Source organism: Oratosquilla oratoria, chromosome 27, assembly GCF_046742065.1.
Source record: "Oratosquilla oratoria isolate Oo_2021 chromosome 27, ASM4674206v1, whole genome shotgun sequence".
Lineage (NCBI taxonomy): Eukaryota > Metazoa > Arthropoda > Malacostraca > Stomatopoda > Squillidae > Oratosquilla > Oratosquilla oratoria.
The window spans coordinates 37,297,534-37,309,264 of NC_134803.1; positions in this window are offsets into that span (position 1 = coordinate 37,297,534).

Genomic DNA, 11,731 nt, shown 5'->3' on the forward strand with positions numbered 1-11,731 from the left:
CATATGACATCGGTTGTAGTTCCGGAGAGGTGGGAGGGATGAGGTGGGGGGGGAGACGGATTGTCAGATAATGAAAGTGGCGTTTTAGTGCAACTGCAACTTTGAGCATTGTTAAGGAAAATGTGTCAGGGTGGGAGTAGCCGAGAGAATAGAGAGCATTGACACATGATTTTGTCAATAGTATTCATGTAAACATTGTTATTACTGACAACCGGTCTCCAAACCAGAGTCAGGTTGCGCCAAGAAATTCTGCGGCAAAGTTTGCCAGCATATGAGTATTGTCCGTATTTATTCACAGTGTTTGTATTGCCAATATGTTCTTTTTTCTGTCGGGATAGCGAGTTCATTTATCAATGATGGGCAGTATGGTCGGGGGAAGTGAAATTCCTATTTGAGGTTCAACCAAGAAATATTGACGTGAAATAGTGAACATCCTATCACACCAACATCCTTGGATGTGCGTATTTTTAACGATTTTAACGAATACAGGTGTTTGAGGACGTGAACATGCAAGTGAAGCATACATTTTTATGGTGTATATTGTGTGTTATTTTTGTGTGATGTAATATAAAACTCATCGGTAGCTCCATCTTTTGAACGATGGGTTTAGGAGTGAACACAAAGATGAACGAAGATTAATGGTTTTCGTTCGGTTGGTATTATGATTTGCTTAGTGCAATTTCTCTGACTTCATGTCTATTACCATCATAATTATGCTGTTATCATTTATCATAAAACACAAAAAATATTAGATAGATGCCTGTTTATTCAATTTGCAAATACGAATTTGAATTGTTCGTCATTCTCTTCAAATTGTATCATTTCCGCATTCGATACGTTACGAAATTTATCAATAATGCAATGAAGCTCTTAAATCACTACGTTGCCAATACTACTACAATCTTAATTTTGAATCGCTGTTTCCAATAGCTTTCCTTTTACATTGGATTTAGTCATAGTGTAAAAGTTGAACGAACTTTTTGTTTTGACCTAACGCTCTGAAAAAAAGCGTTCAAACATGTTCCACGTGGACGTACATTTCCACAAAGGATACAGACTGACAAGCAGCATGGGCGTGTACAAGTCTGTACAGAGGGAGTGTTACGCTCATATTCGTGTGTTCTGCACGTCACCTGCATGATGTCCAGATCAACTGACATGACACTTGAAAACAAAAATGACTGTGAGAAGATATAGTCTGTAAACGTGCAGTTTAACTTCATGTTATATGGTACAACTACGGTCAAATCAACCTGACACAGCAACGCGTAGAACCGCAGTGGTTGCTGGTGTTGTGTTAATGTGTTCTCTTTGGTATTACTGTCAAGTAAACGTATGGTTCATCTTGATTGTGCATTTTCATTTACTACCATAGTTCAAAGTGTGTTTTGCTCTGAAATTGTACGTACGACATTCCACGCTGTTCTGGGTCAGGTTAATTTCCCGCCAAATATCCCAACACTCTTGGATTCATCTTAATAACTACAGCCATATTTACTGAGACTTTCATTGCCCCCGCAATAAAATAAATACAATAGATTACGAATAAATAAGAATTGTAGGAAGGTATCAGTTGCTGAAGGTCGTATTTGTGTAGCTGAATTCAGGAAGGGGTACTCTGTAGCCATTGTGTGTTTACTTGTATGTGTGCGTCTTAGTGTGCGTTCGAGAAAGAATGATTGTCTTTTCAATGAGTATGGCTCCTTTTTTTATTTCCCCAGGCAAGTTTACTGTAAGACCTAATCTCATGATAATAAAATGAAATAAAAACCTAGAAAAAAATCGATTAACAGTGTTTCATTATCCTCTTCGTAGATGATTTTTGTAAAATTGTATATACTGTAATATCTTCTAATAGACTGAAAACCAAATATTAACTTCTCGACGGCTAGAGGTGCCTCAAAGCTCAAAATAGGGACACACATTAACTTTTTCCTCACTGGGTAGCATTTTTCCCGCACGTAGCGGAAATAAGAAGATTGAAGCATTAGTTGATTATTTTCAATTGTTAAAATCATCGTCGTCGTTGTCGTCTTCATCACCGTTATCATCTTCATTACCATTACAGTTATCATTATCAGGATGTATCATTATTATCATCACAATCATCATCACAATCATCATCATCATCACAATCATCATCATCATCACCATCATCACCATCATCATCATAATCCCCAAAAACCATCAACACCACTCATTCATTGTCTGATGCAAAATTAATTAAAGACAATCCCCATGCCGTTTGGCTTCACTATTCCATGAATCAATTTTTTTCAATCCATATATATGAAAAAAAAAAGTGGAACAGATTTTCTGTAAGACATGTGGAGTTCAAAACGAGTGCATTTTAGCGTTATTTAACGTTTTCTGGTATTCTCCATGTTTCTAATGAAAAATTTTCTTACAAACGAATCAACATAAATTTGCATAATTTTCTATCTAACGTTTCGTTTTTAATAAGACATCTTCAGGATAATTTGTAATGACATAAGATATAATTACAAGATGCTCATCCGCTTCAAGGAAAAAAAATATCATTAGAAACACCAGGAAATAATTAGATAACTACAAAAATGCTGTCGTTTTCAACTCCACATGCACACACGCGCGCGCGCGCACACACACACACGTCGGATGGACGGCGAAGATTGGAGTTCTGAAGAAAAAGTGAAATTTTCGTGGTCTCAACGCAAAGTACCTTACTGTATTTACAGGGAAGGGGAAAGGCCGTGGTGTAGTGGGAAAGTGAGGAAAAAGGAGAAGGGGAGGGATTACTGAGGGAAATGAGGAAGGGGAGGACTTGGTCCATGAGGCCAGGCGTCTTGTAAACAAGAGAAGGACCGATGATTTTGGTGAAGGGATTAACAAAAATGTAAAGATTAGAAATATAGATAAGAACAGCACAATGGAAGGTGAGGAAAATAATTTCCAGGGATTTAATGAGGGGGGTGCGGATACCAACCTCCCCCGATTAGCAAGACTAGAGGAAAAAAAAAAAAAAATGACCGAACATTGGGAGAATAGGTTCGGTAACATACCAAAGATTGCGCAGAGAGTTGAAAATTTGGAAGAACTTAAGAAGGTGAACAAAAACTTAACTAAAGAAATGGAAGAATTAAAAAGACAGTTAAAAGAAGTAGAAGATGAGAATGAGGAATTAAAGAGGAATAAAGACAATAAAGAGGCCATAGCAAAAGAAACACAGGGTTGGAAAAAAATCCAAGAGAATAGTAAAATTGCATTTACTGACACAATAAAACAGCAAATGAAACAAACTGAAGACTCAGTTATTAAAGTGATGAGACAGAAGGAGATTTAGCAGATAAAAACAAATGGATAATTATATTAGGAATGGAAGAGAAATATAACCTAAATAGAACCACAAGAATCAATGAGGAAGCAGTTTACTAGAATTCAGGAAGATGAACCTGAAATCATTAAACAAATTGAAGAGATGTATAGACTCGGAAAGTATAGTACAGATAAGACCAATTAAGATTAATGATAATTATAAGAAATAAACAAGTAAATACAATAAAATTAAGTAAAAACAAATATACGGTATATATATATATATATATATATATATATATATATAATATATATATTTATATATATGTGTGTGTGTGTGTGTGTGTGTATATATATATATGTGTATATATATATATATATATATATATATATATATATCACGGGAAAACCACTGTTGGATTAGAAAAGACTGGAAACGGGTAATCTATATATTTCGATTGGAAACTGCAATCCTCTTCAGTAGATACAATTAAGAGAGAGCGTGCTACTTAAGTAGCACCCTTTACATGAGAAAGGGGAACATGGGAAGATGTCTCTACCCTCGGCTCACTCCGTATGTGAGGTCAGGAGGCAAATATGTTTTAAATAGGTTGGTGATAAAAAGTCCGGATATTATATCCGGGGACCATTGCCCCTTTGAAATATTCATATCGGGCTGGTATTTAATAATAGTGGATTCTACCATATTTCTCCTGAATTCACATCTGGATTTATAAATAAGCTCAGCTTTGTCCCAATCTAAACAATGTTTAAATTGCTTAACATGTTGGAACACAGCCGAGCTCTCTTGTCCATATTTAATGGAACGTTTATGTTCGATCATCCTGGTGTTCAAATCCCTTCCAGTCTGTCCGATGTAAACTAAGTCACAATCTTTACATGGAATCGAATAGACCCCTTGACTATGCTCTTAACCTTTGGTGGACATTTACCACCTTTTTATTAATGGTATTGGGGTAATAATTAATTAAATTTAATTCATCTTTGGGAAGAAACTTGGTCGAAGGAATAAATGATTCAGAAAAAGGAACGATTAAAGAGCTCTTGTCCAAAGAAAAATTAGAGGAAATAGGGGTGGTGTTGAAAAAATTGGGTCTCGCTCGGCTGAGGGCTTTGACCAAGAACCAATCCGGGTAAGCTAAATTACTAAGTTGAGATTTTATAATGTTTAATTCTACTTCAAGAAACTGGGGGCTGCAAATTCTAAGAGCTCGAAGAAATAATCCTGAGGCGACGCTACTTTTTACTTTGGATGACTGCTGAAAAAATGAAGATAACTACCAGAATGGGTTTCTTTTCTATAGACGGTAAAAGCAAGCTTGTCTCCGTCACGAACAATAAGAACATCTAAAAAGGGTAGCTTACCTTGTTCTTCCCATTCAACTTTAAACTTAATGTTGGAGGCTAACGAATTTAAATTAGCTAAGTTATCGAATGAACCCCAATTCTCATTCGATAACTTCTTAGCTAATTTAAATTATATTATATATATATATATAAATATATATATATATATATATATATATATACATATATATGTACACATATGATAAATCAATTAAAATAAAACAATAATAATAATGAATAGATACACTAAATAAATAAAAATGAAATAAAATAAATAAACAATCAAATAATAATAATAATACATACACTTACCAAGCGCTTTTCCCCCTTACAAGAGAGGTAGCGAAAGCCATAGGCATAAACCCACTCCCACCCATTTCATCACCACACACTCCACTCCCATTCACCGTCCCACTCCCCCACCCCCTCCCTTTTTTCTTGGATCCTCCCGGATGACGGGTCATCCCTGCATCTCACCCACTGCCTTGGGTCAGGAGCAATGTAGCAAGACACAGCACATCCACAGCAAGGCTGCTTCATTTGATCGGAGACCCTCTTCTCCGTTCCCTCATACAGAAAAAAGAGAAGACAGGAATCCCTTCGGGCTACGTCAAAATATCATTCACACATACTATAATAATTCACACATACTATAATAATTCACACATACTATAATAATTCACACATACTATAATAATTCACACATACTATAATAATTCACACATACTATAATAATTCACACATACTATAATAATTCACACATTCTATAATAATTCACACATACTATAATAATTCACACGTACTATAATAATTCACACGTACTATAATAATTCACACATACTATAATAATTCACACATACTATAATAATTCACACATACTATAATAATTCACACATACTATAATAATTCACACATACTATAATAATTCACACATACTATAATAATTCACACATACTATAATAATTCACACATACTATAATAATTCACACATACTACAATAATTCACACATACTATAATAATTCACACATACTATAATAATTCACACATACTATAATAATTCACACATACTATAATAATTCACACATACTATAATAATTCACACATACATACATACATACATCATATACATACATACATACATCATATACATACATACATACATCATATACATACATACATACATCATATACATACATACATACATCATATACATACATACATACATCATATACATACATACATACATCATATACATGCATACATACATCATATACATGCATACATACATCATATACATGCATACATACATCATATACATGCATACATACATCATATACATACATACATACATCATATACATACATACATACATACATCATATACATACATACATACATCATATACATACATACATACATCATATACATACATACATACATCATATACATACATACATACATCATATACATACATACATCATATACATACATACATACATATACATACATACATATACATACATACATCATATACATACATCATAATAAATAATAATTATAATAATAATAATAATGATAATAATGATAATAATAGTAATAATAATAATAATAACGATAATAATTTTAACAGCAACAACAACAACAATAATGATAATAATAATAATAATAATAATGATAATGATAATAAATAATCTTAGTTCCCTTCGTCCAAAATGCTCTTGCACAGCGTCGCTTCGTTATGTCAGTCATATTTTAAATGTAATATTCAAACAGGCCATATAAAGGAAAGAAATAAAATAGAAAGAAAAAAAGAAAGAAAAATCAGGAAAATATTTCTCTGATTTACGGGACACCGTGACCGCATGGAATCGGTATCACATCCTATTCACAGCAATACCGGGAATGTCCCACACTGTCAAAGCACTCATAATCGCGATGCGCCTGCGTGTTTGTGCGCATTTATTGCCTTATATGTAACTTGGAATATGTAATGATATTGTTATATGATTACAATTGTGAATTTTGTAAATGGTTATAGCAAAAATAGTAATAAAATGTTGTCTATTGATAGTTCAGGATTTTGGTACTACATAGCGATTTGTTATCATGTACTAGACATAAGCGTGAATTACCGAAAGGGGTGACATGATTCATGCATACTGTACATACATACATGCATACATACCTACATACGAGCAAACATACATATATACATGCATAGACACACATATGACATATTGAGATGTGAAGACAGAATGAGTGGTAGGGTGGTGAGTTTAAACGCCAAGAATCCGTTGAAGTTTTATTGCTGACGTTTCGTCCAACTAAGACTTCTTCAGAGTGTACACATATAAAACATTGACAATTTATATATTCTTGGAGTAATCTTCTCTCTGATACAATTCTTGTGAAATTGAATAGCCGCTGACGTTCTGACGATCTGTGTAGTTGATCGCTCAAAATTGCGGAAGACCTTTTTTTCCTCATTGTTCAATGTGGAAAAGAAGTTTCCGATATTCATTTGGGTTCCCAGATGAATATCGGAAACTTCTGTTCCACATTGAACAATGAGGAAAAAAAAAAAAGGTATTCCGCAATTTTGAGCGATCAGCTACACAGATCGTCAGAACGTCAGCGGCTATTCAATTTAACAAGAATTTATATATTCTCACACATCTCACCCCGTTCCTCCCCGGTCAATGTTGTTGCCATCTCGCTTTAGTCCAGCTTCGTGGAGAATTAGACTGCTTGCTACCCTCGCTAACCCCGTGTAGCAATCATCATGACGGTTTTGTCAAGTTAGCGAGGGTAGCAAGCAGTCTAATTCTCTACGAAGCTATACGAAAGCGAGATGACAACATTGACCGGGGAGGAACGGGGTGAGCTGTGTGAGAATATAGAAGTTGGACGAAACGTCAGTAATCAAACTTCAACGGATTCTTGGCGTTTAAACTCACCACCCTACCGCTCATCCATACATATGTTGCAAGATGATTGAATGAAATATTCAATTCATTACCAGTGGCGGCGCCAGGGGGGGGCATTGGGGGGGGTTTTGCCCCCCAAAAAATGGCCAGCCCCCCCCCCCATTAGCCCCCCCCAAATGAAATGAGCAAATTGAAAATTTAAAACACTCATTGAAATAATTTTTATCAAGTGGAATTTTTAATTGCCAGGGCTAAAGATTTGTCAGCCATCAGTGCTAGCCCTACCATTAACCCCCTCCCCTTCTGAAATGAGGATAATATATGTGTATTATCATATTACTATTAGCCCCCCAAACAATTTGCTCAGCCCCCCCTTAGTCTCCCCAACTAAAAATTCCTAGCGCCGCCGCTGTTCATTACATGTCCAGCATGCACACGCACACATTTTAGCTATAGGACGTCAGATCACGACCCCTCCAGAAACTCCCGCGGGACCTCTTATTGTGTCAGACCTCACACGCAGTCAGTTTGGATGAGCGCGAAAGGGCACCTGCGTTATTCATTGTCAACTGCAAGTCGTCATACGACCAATATCATAATTTCTATGTAAACCATTGCTTCTGTATAAAAACTGTGTGTGAATACTGAGTGTCCATACTCAGTTCGTGTAAATTTTACATTGCTGAAGTAAATTGAGGAGTAGATAGTAGAAAATAAATTATGCCTAACAATATAATTTAACAGCCACCATATCAATATTGTCAGTAGATCTGTACCATTAGCAACTCCCAGTGTTTTCCTTGTGTACTGATTTGAGATGTGGATCAGTCTATTCACGGAGAGATTAATGAGAACAAACCACAACTTCGTTGGTCTCAACGCCTCCAAAACTAATGTAGCCAACAAACAAGTCTACTCATAAGCATGCATGCATATACACACATGCAGATGTAGATGCATACACACATGCATGTATAGTACACACATACAACCATACATACATAAATATATACATAAACGCGTACCTACCTACGTACAAACATACATATATACACAGATACATACATATATACATACATACATACATATATATATACTACATACATACATATATATACATACATACATAATTATATTAATAAATATATCCATACATATATGCATACATACAGACATACGTACATACATACATGCATACATACATATATGCATACGTACAAACATACGTACATACATGCATACTGCATATATATATATATATATATATATATATATATATATATATATATATATATATATATATATATACGTACATACATACATACATGCATACACACATACATACATACATACAAGCACACATACATACGTACATGCATGCATACATACATACATATATACATAAATACATATATACATACATAAATAGACACATATGCATACATACAGACACACGTACATACATGCATACATGCACGCATACATAGATACATACATATATACAAATACGTACATACATACATATAATTATACATACACACATACATACATACATACACATACATACATAAATACATACATATATACATACGTACATACATACATATATACATTTATACATACATATATACATAAATACATACACGTGTACACAAATGCATGTAGAGTTAATTAATTGAATAATTGTGTAAGTAGAAAATATGTTAACAAATATATATAGACAAATAAATAAATAATTAAATGAACAAAAATGTAATATAAAAGTTAATGAATAAAATAACTAACAAATCAATGCAGAAACAAAGAAATAAGGCTTAATAGATAAATATATACTTAAACAAATATGTGAAAAACAAACAAATAAAAAAGTATAAACGAATTGATGAATAAAAATAATAAAGAAAATAAGTAAATGGATCAATCAATTATTGAATACACAAACAAAATGAATAAATGAATAAATAAGCAAGTAAATCAATAGATAAGTAAATAAAGAAATAAAAGTATAATGAAATGTAAATATATAAATTAATAACCAACTAGATAAATAGATATAGATAGATAAATATATAAATGAGTATATGGATATAGGTACATATATATGCTAAAAGCTTTTTCCACCTTATTAGGGAGGTAACCGAAAAACAAAGGCATGAAATCCACTCACACCCCTTTCATCCCCACATACTCCACCCCCATCCACCCACTTCCTCCCTCCCTCTTATCTTGGCTCCTCCTGGATAACGGGTCATCCCTGCATCTCGCCCAGTCCCCTGGGTCAGAGGCAGTGTCAGAAGACACAGCAGATCCACAGCAAGGCCGCTTCATTAAATCGGCGCCCCCCCCCTCTCCGTCCCCTCATGCAGAAAAGGAGAAGACGGGGAGAAATCCCTTCGGGCTGCGTCAAATTTTCCTCACGCATACTCCCTCACCCCCATCCCCCACCCATTCCACCTCATGCGTCACAACATCATCCATATACAACCATTCTCCATTCACCCCTATCTTCTGTCCTCTCCCGTCCTTCCTCAGCGGCGATTTCGGCCTTTGGTGTCATAGGGACCGAACGGAATCGTACATTAGCAGAACTGAAGTGAATTCGTATTAAAAAAAAATAATAATAATAACGTGAAGGATTGACGACGTAGTTAAATACATGTCTACAGTCAACGAATGGCTCTTCTTTCATTATCTCGTGAACCATTCAACCACATAGCTAACGTTCATTGAAATTAGGGCCCCCATGTCGATTTCTATCTTCGCGCAACCAGGATTCCTGCACACTATATGACGTTTCTATGATGTCAATCCGACGTCCGTTATGCCGTCATGGTATTCGGCCATCAACAAGCAACACGTTTTCCTACCGCATGAGTCATGTTCATCGTGCACCCTATAAAGGCGATGCGTGGTCGGGTCAGCAGCAACAGACAAGCATCCGTTTCAGTGCTGACCACTGTCTCTTCAGTCACCATGACCCGCAGATCGTTCATGATCTTACTTCTCATGGCGGTGCTCTGGACGACCCTCGCCGCCGCAAGGCCCAACCAGGACACATGGAGTGACTCCGACGACGACGACGACAACTGCAATACCCCGATCCCGTCGATCGAGCTGTCCATCAACACTACGCATGCCGTGGGGTGCCCCTTCAAATTAATCGAGGGGAAAGGACCTTTGGAGAAGGACCTGCAGCCCTTGCCTGAGGAGAAGTACATGTACAACAACGACGATACGGTGGACTGTCTTGTCCTGCAGATGACCGTGGAGCACAAGGAAATGAACTATACCAAGACCCTGGTCTACGTCACCTAGAAACATTAATTAATTATCGGTTGCGCGCGCCAAGGACGCGGCCTACACGGCCTCTCCATGATGTGCAATCCATGGTCGGTCTCAAGGGGAGGACAGGAGGAGGAGGAGCCCCTCGACCTCCCTCCCTCCCTCTCCTCCTCCGACCCAAGGGCGCGATCTGAATGCAATCGCCTCGTAACAAGAGTCTGTCTGTCTGTCTGTCTGTCTGTCTGCCGGAGGCGGCGACTGACTGACTCCGCAGTGCGAAGGAGAACTAAGTGTTAGGCTCTCTTGGCACGCCTCTGGTCTGCGCCAAGAGGTGTTCTTCTTGTCCTCCCTGTTCACCTCTTCCTCAGAACAGACAAATAAAGTTTGAACAGAGAATAGCTGTGTTTGGACTCTCCATTTGGTCCTTATCTATTTACTCGCATTATTTATTAATTAATTCAATCAAAGGATTACAAAGGCGGAGCATGCCGACAGGAGACCTTTTGGTCCATAACTAGGTCGGATGCGAAAACAATTATAATAATGATAAATAGATGAATCAATAAAAATGTAATAACATAAATAATAATAAATAAAATAAATGCATAGGTATAGTTAAATGATAAACAAACAGGTAAATAGTAAATAATAACAAATTGACATATAACTTATAATAAATGTGAACCAAGCAAATAATAATAACAGACAAATTATAGCAAAACAAATAAACAAAACAAATAAACAAACAATATAAAATAAATGACAGTCATTACATCATCTTGCTTAGGTATTTATCTCAATGATTCTTAAAGCTTCGAACTGAATTGCATTGCACTGCCTCTGCAGGAAGTTTATTCCAT